Source organism: Hyposmocoma kahamanoa, unplaced genomic scaffold (assembly GCF_003589595.1).
Source record: "Hyposmocoma kahamanoa isolate Upper Pololo Valley unplaced genomic scaffold, ASM358959v1 62, whole genome shotgun sequence".
NCBI lineage: Eukaryota > Metazoa > Arthropoda > Insecta > Lepidoptera > Cosmopterigidae > Hyposmocoma > Hyposmocoma kahamanoa.
Genome location: NW_020653850.1, coordinates 20,251,085 through 20,261,852, shown reverse-complemented (window position 1 = coordinate 20,261,852; position 10,768 = coordinate 20,251,085). Strand labels below are relative to the sequence as shown.

Genomic DNA, 10,768 nt, shown 5'->3' with positions numbered 1-10,768 from the left:
TTACGCAATCCGGTTTTGAAATTAGGTAGCGACTTAGAATGTCAGATTTCAAATGGGAGATCGTTCCAAAATTTTGCAGTCTTAATCGTAAAGGAATTTTTGTAATACTCAGAGCGAGTGAAAGGAGGCTTCAGTAGGTTATCAATTTTAGACCTTAGTTCACGGTACTTATCATCCCCGAGGAAGCGAAAACGAACCTTAAGGTATGGCGGAGTACGAGAGTCGTATAGAACAATATAAAGAAAGCTGAGAACGTGATCCTCACGGCGCAACTTGATAGTGTATTTAATACTATTATTTACGAAAATGTTGCGAATCCCCTGGACTACTTTTCGCACCAAGAGATCAATTCTGCAGGAGCTCAACGACCAGACAAGACTATCTACCTTATGTAGGATAGTATCCTAAGGATACTTGATTTCTTTTGTCACATTATCAGAAAAGAAGAGCACAATCTGGAACAGTTAATAGTTACCGAACAATTAATATTTATGTGAGCGTATCACTAAATCTAATTAAAACAAGAGTCAGTTATTGTGAAAATAAAATTTTTCTACTGTCATTTCAATGGCAAAAAGCTTCCAAACACTTCTTACATATGTAACAGTAGTCATATCATACACGAACGAGATGATAAATCGATCACATAATCCATCTATATAATACTCTTGCCTATGACAACCCTCTCATTAACATACTCGACAAAGAAATCCTTTCAAATCCCTACGACCACGACATCAAAACTAAAAAGTACCTTTAACCCCCAGCGTAACTACCCCCGTCACCAGACCTCCGCACCCCATGATCGATGTTCGCAAATTAGCCACACCGACCGCCCTCGCATTTCTCACGGAAAACTTTTAAAAGGTCGCGCAATTTTAAAAGCACTTCCGGAATAGTTTTTATGGCCCTATTTGTTATTTTCTTTATTAACGACCCTGTTTTTGTGGTCTAGTTTATGTGTGCTTTTATTATTATTAGCATCATCATCAACCCATTTTATACATCCCACTGCTGGGTACGGGTTTCCTTTCAGGCGAGGGTTTAGGTCTGTTACACTATCCTTAAGCTGGTTGGAGGCTTCATACGTTTTTCGAGGGTTGTTGTTTGATCACGATGTTTTCAGTCACCAAAAAGCTCATGGTAAATTACATATTCAAGTCGGTACTGCCTCAGCTCGAATTAAATCTTTTCCCGTACTAATACGGTTCATTTTGCTTGGGTCGAGCCAACCAAATGACAGATACTTGAAAAATGTAAATCGTATAATATACGTGTCCCATTTAGTTCAATAGTAACCGCCGATTTCAATAGTATAAAATATCTATTGAATACAGCAATTTTCTTGTAAATTTTCGAGTTAAGTTCGTGTTTTTTTTTTCTATTGTGAAAATTTTTTGCAATCGTGCTTTTACACCGTACATTAATTAGTGTATATCCTCAATTTTTCCAAAGTGATTTATTCAACACTTTCACTGTTATTCGAAATCAACCAAAGCCATTTGAAGTTCGCACATAAATACCGAAAAACTCAGATGTGCGAGGCCGGATTCGAAGCCACGGCCTTTGCTTGAGAGGCGGTAGGTTAAACCTTTTTATTAGCAAATCGAAATATAATAAAGTCAATGTACGATCACACGGTGACCTCCCGGGTTACATTAATGGCGTACTTATATGCGGTCACGCGCAGTAAAGAGAAAATGTGGCCACACACGTAGACGAGAAGGAATAACAGGGAGTCAAGAAAGTTTAGCCCGTTAACCAAGACTGTTAACAGTCCCGTGGGATGTTAAAGACTTTGTCCTAGACAAGGTTAACAAGAAATAGTGTCACTTTATTGATCAAATGTTAAAAATGCTCTACACTGTTTTGAAATTTTGAATGATAGTAACTTTGTAAGTAATATTTTGTTAGGAAATGTATTTTTTCGGATGTAAATCGCATATAATATCGCAGGTTTCATGATCACTAACTGACTGACTGACTGAACGTGGAATCTGCAAATGGTCCAAAATGTTAGTTTGAAAAAACCTAATATCTACTCGCAATTTGCAAAAAGTTTCATTTCCTATGTATAACAATCGCGAAAACCTAGGAATTCAGTTATGTTTTGTTGTGTGTAAAAACTGGAGTCTAATCTATGTCAGAGTATTATTGGTGGTCAGGTCTGTTTGTTATTGTTATAAGGGAGCAAAATTTACTTTTTTTTGAGATTGTGCTTGTGCTTGAGGAATGCGTGTGCGTGAACGTGTCTCTCTTTCTCTCTCTCTCTCTCTCTCTCTCTCTGTGTGTGTGTATGTTTGAAATTTTTTTGAGTTTGAAAATTCATAACGATATTTCTAATCACCACCTAATATGAATAACTGTAATAGACTCAACGAAGCTTTCAATGATATTGGCAATGTAACTTGATCAGAATTCTCAAAATTAAAATAAACGTCAATTGCTACGCTCACTTATTTGTAATGGTCACTCAAAGGACCGTATTACTCAAAACTTCCGAACAATTTACTACAATCTCTTTGAGGAATACCTTAAACCCTAACATATAGAGATATCCACGTGAATATCATATTCATTCTCATAAAGGACAAACACGACATTCCATCACTCAGAGCATGAAAGCAACGCGAGGCATGAATAAACACTCTAAATTGTATACGAGGACACAGACCCAGTGTGAGCGCAAACGATCTCGTTGAATAGAGATGTCAAAACGACTCATGGTTCTGGTTTCTTGCATGTGAATAGTTTATTTCGGTCTCGAATAACAGTGACAACACATTTGTTATATTTGAACGCTATATTCATACACAAATTGTGTTTTTTCCCTAGGTAAGAAAAAAGTAAAATTCTTGACAGTACCTTGCGAGAGAGTTCGTCCAGTGAAGTATTGCCATAATACTGCGTTCCGGTTTTGAAGAATAAGGTTGCTAATACAACTACAGACAAATGGGACTTGACAACATCGTTTAAGATTGGCAGTAAACGTACCCAAATAACTTTTTCTCTGCCATGTACCGCACACACTCAACATAGCCCCGCACTTGGGAAACCCTGAGTCGCAGGTGCCATGGACACACACATAGGCAACCACAAATTACACCCAAACTCACGAGAGAAATAAATGTAGGCCATACAAGCAATTCTTCCGGCCCGGGAATTGAACCTGGGACCTCTGCGTGGCAGTCGCATGTTAACCGGTTGGCCACGAAGGCAGTTTACTTTTATCACATGAATAATACGAATTATACGAAACAAATCATGTATATGTGAAATTTGATAACTCTCCAGATTTAAGGCGAGGTATTTCAACGCGAACCTTGTCATGGTTCGGTAAGGCGTTGGGGGTCGCCCCGCAACCCGTGCGCTATAAATAAATATGAATAAAATAAGAACAGGCGGAGAAAATTTGACACAGATCCGACGTCGACAAGTGCCCGATGGCGACTGACGGGGCAGCGGGCGGCGTGGCGTGTCGTTAAACCACTTCAATTGTCAAACCAAAAAAGCGACCAATTTGACCAACCAACAACGATCGTCAACCATGACCATGGAACCTGTAAAGAGCCCGAAACGACGGTTTCTTTCAAAAAACAAATATACGCGATTTAAATCCGGAAAAATAGTTTCATTTCCTATGTGTAACAATCGCGAAAACATAAGATTCTCTGTAGTACTTAAAGAAAATTATCTCCATATAAAAATTATCAACAAAATTGCATATATTATTCGTCATACACATTTTATACCTCTGCGTGGCAGTCTGGCATGGTAACCACTCGACCACGAAGGCAGTTAAATGTCTGATATAATCTGTTTTCTGCATGATTAGAGTTCATAACAACTGTTCTAAGGATTTAGACCTATTCCCCCATAGTCGCTATACTTATTTAAATATTTATTAGAAGCTGAATATGATTGTTGCTATTGTTTTTAAGTGCAATTTATTTATTATGTTTGACGGCGCGTAGCCAGTGCCACTCAATTTCTTGAATACGACCACAGACAAGAGTGACTTTTAACTGTTACTCTGGCGGAACGTCATTATTTTTTTGAAAGACGGCGGCCATGATCGATCGATACTGGCTTTCGAACGGTTGTGTGGCTGTCAACAGCGAAAATTAACGACGGATCGCCTGTCTCACGAAATCTATTTTAATCACATTAAATTCGTAATATAATTAATTATTATTTGTTGGAAACTGATTAAAGCTCAGTTTATTAAGGATTCCAGGTCTTATTCCATAGAAATATCTCGCCCTCTTTACTCACGCATGATGGACGGATTGGAGAAAGATTATGGTCATCCTATATGTTCAATACATAGTCTGTTAATTTGTAAGTACTTTATTTCGCAAATGCCGTGTGTGGCTGTCATAGGAATACAAGTTTACTCTTATTGTAATGCATGTGAACTTTTAGCACCTTCACAGTTTGTATACTGTACCTATGCCGAAAATAAATAAACATGGTAAGGGCGGCGGCTAACCGATGGACGCACGTCGCGTCCGACTAGCCAGTCTCGAAATCTTTGGGGGAAGTCTATGTTCAGCAGTGGATATCTTTCGGCTGATATGATGATGATGATGATGATATTGCTTACCACCAGGTGCACGACTTGTTCATCCCGATACTAGTTATCATAACAAAAGCTGCGTGATGGAAACTCCGTTGGGTGTTCGCAGTCAACCGTGACTATGGGACCTGTAAAGGGCCCAAAACGTCGGTTTGTTTGAATAAAACAAATATACGCGATTTGAATCCGGAAAAATAGTTTCATTTCCTATGTGTAATAATCGCGAGAACCTAAGAACTCGATACACTTAAGGAGTCAAGCTGAACCGTGGTTCTGGTTTATTGAATATGAATACATTCAGTCTCGAATGTCACTCGTAAGATAATTTACATATTTGAACGTTCTTGCCATTCGAATAAACATGTTTTCCCCCAAGAAAGTATGTAGGTAATATGTCAAGGAATGCTCTGAAAGCGACGCAAGATACATATTCTAGATTATGTTTTGAGGCCCGATGAGAGCGCATACGATGTCGGTATATGTCGTCATCTTAGAGCGAATGACTAAGTAACTTTTACATAATTTTTAAGGATGAAGATAAAAATGTTATGTAAAATAAACACAATAATGTTTATTTTCTCTTTATCCCGGCATTAAATATCATCACTTTTGGCGTCCGCTAGATTTAGAGCGCCACTCCTTTGCGTGAGCTAAGACCTTGGTCTACACGCATCGCCTTCATATCTCTTTGGACGGTCCCAATCCAAGTGCTCTGGGATACCAGATCGTCATTTGGCGGTTTCACTTTCCAGCGACAATATTTACTTGGTCTTATGGTTGTCATCCCTACGTGGCCATATTAACGTAATCGATTTTCTTTTAGTTATTCCTGTATAGGTGTAACTTTAATATTGTCCCTCGAATAAACTCGTTTGTAATTTTATTCAACTAAGTAACGCCTCCTGCCCACGCAAGCGTGCACATTCTGCCACCGTAATCCGAGACTTCGACTGAACGAAATTGATAACGACTTCACATATTAACTGCACGTAGTCGAAAGCGACTTCATGCAGCCTAGATCGATTGTGTGCGCGGCCTCCACTCTAGAACTCGTTTTCCCCATCGGTTATCGGTTCTTCAACAGATATGGTCAGCACACTGCTACTTTAGCTTGCTTATGGCACGAGCTATGTCGGTGACCTTAGTTCTCTGTCAGATAACCTCATTCCGAATTTTATCCTTCAGAGAAACTCCGAGCAAAGCCCGTTCCATAGCTCGCTAAGCGACTTTAAATTCGTGGACTAGCCGTATCGTGAGTCCACGTCTCGGCTCCGTAAATCATAACAGGCAGGACGTACTGGTTGAAAACGCTGCCCATCCAAGTTGAATCCTCCTCCTGGCTTCCTTCTTGAAATTGTTTCTACCTAACTGCAAAATCGTATTAGGAAACAACTTCAAGAAGGTGGCTATTTACGACTATAGGTCTCGGGTCAATCATTGATCATGACTTTGGTCTTGTCCAAGTTCATGTCGAGACCAATACGTCGCGAGCCGGACGCTAGGCCGTCCAGCATCTGCTGTCGTTCCTCCAGCGACTCCGCCATTAGGACTATGTCGACTGCAAATCGCAAGTGTGAGGTGTACTCGCCGTTTATGTTAATGCCCATACTTTTCCATTCCAACGTCTTAAACATATCCTCCAATGCGGTTGTAAATAGTTTCGGGGATATGACATTCCCTTGTCTCGCTCATCTGCGTAATTGGATGGGTTTAGACTGCTGGTCCTGTACTTGGACACTCATAGTGGCGGCGTTACACAGACATCTCAGCACTTCGATGTAACGATAGTCCAAGACAGCCCAGGTCTCGACGGAATCAAAAGCCTTCTCATAGTCCACAAAGGCTAGACACAAGGGCCAATTTTACTCTTCTGACTTCTATATAATCTGCCTCACTGTGTGTATGTGGTCTATGGTGCTGTATCCCCGTCGAAACCCGGCCTGCTCCGGTGGCTGAAACTCGTCGAGTCTTCTGGCGAGACGATTCGTAATGACTCTAGAAAACAGCTCGTTATTTTCTCATTTTGAGTTTTTGATTTTGAATTTGATTCTCTACACGTCAATAAAACCGTCGTTACAATATTGTAAAAAACAACTAAAATATGTCTACTTAACTAATTAACTCAAAATGAGACCCGCTTTGTGTGAGCTAGTTCTGGCCAAAATTGTCCTTATTCAAAAATATGAAACAATTTTTTCTCTTCTATTTTTAAATATGTACATTTGGCAAGTAGGAAATAAATTATACATAAATTTACACAGATCTTTCACGGGAAGCGAGTAATTCGTTTTTCGTCGATTCAGAGAAAATACTCTTTTTGAGTTAATATATTGTATTAACAGTGCGATATGGATATATACATATATCGCACTTCCCAGGACGAAATATATATATATATACATATATATTACTCTGACAAGGAGCTCTACTGCTACTAAACTTAAATTTCATGTAGTTCGTATTATTTTCATGAGTTTCAAGTGATATAACTATTTTATAAAATGAAACGTCTTGAAAACTTCCTGGAATTACATCTATTTTTTTTATAGCCCCGCACTAGGGAAATCCTGTATTGCGGCACACATTGACAATCACAAATTAAACTCACGAGAGAAATAAATGTAGGCCATAGAAATATTTCTCCAGGCCCGGGAATCAAACCCGGGACCTCTGCGTGGTAGTCCAGCATGGATTTTTTCCAAGTTTTACTGAAATCGGTTACCGGATTCGTCACCTAACTTAGAGGTGGAGTATTTTCTTCAAATTTAATTGGGACCAATACTGAGGTACCCTATATCCAACAAAAAAGAATCATAAAAATCTGTTCACAAATGCACACAAAAAAAACAGAGATATTGAGAACCTCCTTTTTTGAAGTCGTTTAAAAAGCACTTTTGACGCATGTGACTTTATTACGCCGAAAGTACGAGTTGTGTAAAATCTGTTTACGAAAGTTTTAAAAAAGTCTAGTTACATAAGGAAGCTGTAACATAGACCAATTGTGATGTCAGAGAACATCACTACGCGACCCGTCGTGGAGTTCAAAGCGCCCCCGGGTCACTACCGCCTTTGTATTGTATTGGAACTTCACAAACCGTAGACTCCCCGGTCTATACAACCTAACTCGTACATGAAAGTGGGCCCTTTCGACTATTTATATAGGATAACGGTATAGGTTGCCATTTTAAAATTGGCGAACAATACATACGGTAGGCAAATATTTTAGTGACTAGAATGGTGGAAGCTTTGTGGGGAAATCGATGCTTCTTAATTGAGAGGTTGGTGATTCATTCGAACTTTTTAGTAGCAGCACCTTACCTGTTTCTGCCGGCAAGCAGTAAATGTTAGCATTCCTGTGTTCCGTTTTTAAAATGAAATGGTGTTGGTGAAATTATAAGCACATGGGACTTGTCGTCTTATGTCTCACGGTGTCAGACGCACTGGGCGGCATAGCAATAATAATATAATAATAATTTATTTATTCGCTTCAAATAGGGAACGACTCAATAGACATGTTGATGGTAAAAATTAAATCAGCACTTAAACCTATTCGGCCTTCTTAATAAAAGCATGGAAATACAATATATTGCGGTATGGCCTCATCATCTGGGAGAACTGCGTAGAGCTAAGCCGTGTATTTGCTATCCAAAAAAATGTGTCAGAGCTATATGTAGAGTAGGTCCGCTCGAATCTTGTAGACCTTTTTTTAGAAAGCTAAATCTTCTAACGCTTCCCGCCATGTACGTGTATGAGGTATGCATGTTTGTTAAAAAAAACTTGGTCTTATTTACTAGGAAACGTGAAGTATGTAATTTTTTAACTAGATATCCAAACCGCATAGCTGGCCCCTCCCATAAGCCTACTTGCGTTTATAGAAATTGCTATAACATGTCCATACAAATATATAATGCTTTACCTGCAGCTATCGCAGATTTACCTATAAAAATATTTAAAAAAAAAGTTATTTGATTTGCTATGTGATCTGTGTTTATGCGATATCAAAGATTTTATAATAATAAAAAGAAATTGACATTTTGTTTGTATTTGATATTTTGCTTATATTTGTACTATTCTTACTTCTTTGATATTGTTTAATTTATGATTTTATTGCTGTTGCTATTTATTGGCATTTTTATTTAATTTTATACGACATTGCTTATTTGACAAATTGTATAATTTTAATTTATGACATTATTTAACTTCCATTTATTTTAATATTTGCGTGCCAGTATCTGGTGCAACACGTGTTCTTGACACCTTGTATAATAATATCTTTTCTTACCGTGTTTGCTTACGAATAAATATTTCATTTCAAAAAAAAAATCAAATAATATACTGATAGATTAAGACTAAATGTAAAAACAATAATTAGACAAGAAATTGATAAATTAAAGTTAATTCATTTAATACGAGATGTCTTAATCGTGTACGTCATAATTTAAAGTAAATAATAATAATTATGAAGAAAAATGTATACATCATCGAGTTCTTAGATTTTCGCGATTGTTACACGTAGGAAATGAAACTATTTTTCCGGATTTAAATCGCGTATAATTGTTTTTTCAAACAAACCGACATTTCGGGCCCTTTACAGGTCCCGGTGGTCACGGTTGACTGAGGTGGTACAGTCTTCAACCAGTTATGTCTAATATTGATGCAAACCACCCTATTTTTTCACTATAGTTACAATATTTATTAACTAAATACCTTATTTTTAATTTTACAAAGAAAACATTCCAATTTACGCTACATTAAGTTTTACAAACTATTTTATTGAATGAATTTTTATTTAGTTCAATTTATTATTAATTAATAATAGAAATTAGCATAAATTAAAACATATTAATTAGTACTGCAGTCTTATGTCTTTTTGGGATTTTTCATTAGAGGAAATACTGGATCCCAAACTGGTGGTACGCAGAAACCATCTTCCCTGTTGAATTGAAATTAGTTAACCTTGACCATGGGACCTGTAAAGGGCCCGAAACGTCGGTTTGTTTGAAAAAACAAACCGACCGCGATTTAAATCCGGAAAAATATTTTCATTTCCTAAATGTACCTATACATCACTTAATTAGTCCTTATATTTCATCAATTCGTCAACTGAGTAGAACAAATGATCAAAGAGCCACTTACGCATTTTCTTTTTGAAATTAGTCAATGGAAGAAGCTTAAAGCGATCTGGTATATGATTAAAAATTCTTCCACAAATAACGTTCGAGTTATTTTGGAAACGTTTTGTTTTAGGTATTGTTCCAAGTATCACTTTATTGGGGTTCCTTAGGCTTCTGGTAGTTACGTCCTTCGCTATTATGAATTTTGATAGATTTCGTTTCACAAATGTAGCAACTTCGAGTATGTACAGGCTTGGGAGGGGCAATACTCTTAACGTTTTGAAGTGCGGACGACATGAGGCATATGGCGCTACATTGCAGATGGCCCGTATACATCGCTTTTGAGCAATGAACACCTTCCCAAAGTCTGTGCCGTTGCCCCATATTATGATACCGTATCTGAGTACATATTCAACATACGCAAAATAGGCTGTCAAAGCCGTGCATTTATTCGCGACTTTTGACAATTTTTTACAGAGCAAAAAAACGCAAACCTATTTATTTTAGTACACACTTTGTCCATTTGATCCTTCCAATTCATCTTTTCGTCTACTAATTAATCCCAGATATGTCACATTGGTATTGTTTCTCAAAATTTGTCCATTATAATCTATGTTTATGTCCGCAAGTTATTAAAATTCATTATATTAGTCTTAGTTAAATTAATTTGAAAACTATGTTTTTTATTTATTCAATTAGTGATGTCAATGTTTTTCTTTATTCGTTTTTATGCTCTTTCAATGTTGATTTTATAGGAGAAGTGACAACCACTGAAATATCATCCGCAAAAACAATTGTTTCGTGTTCCGTGCTATCACATACATTGTTAATATATAATAGGAATAGCAGGGGACCAAGCATACTACCTTGAGGAATACCGTAATGATTACTTTAAAAATCAGATTTGTATATTTCGGTACAATTATTTGTGTTTACTTGGGTTATTTCTACATACTGTAACCTATTTATTACGTAGGATTTTAGCCAGCAACTGTTATAGATAGACGTGTCACTTACCACAAGACACACGTTTTGTTGGTCCCGTCACTTGGTTTTATAAAAAAAGCTGTAATTT

At 37.4% G+C, this 10,768-nt stretch overlaps 1 pseudogene; it reads right to left on the bottom strand.

Annotated features, from left to right (window-relative positions):
* Positions 1 to 5,797: 5,797 nt before the first annotated feature.
* Positions 5,798 to 10,768, bottom strand: part of LOC113229812 — a 16,209-nt pseudogene continuing 11,238 nt past the window's right edge.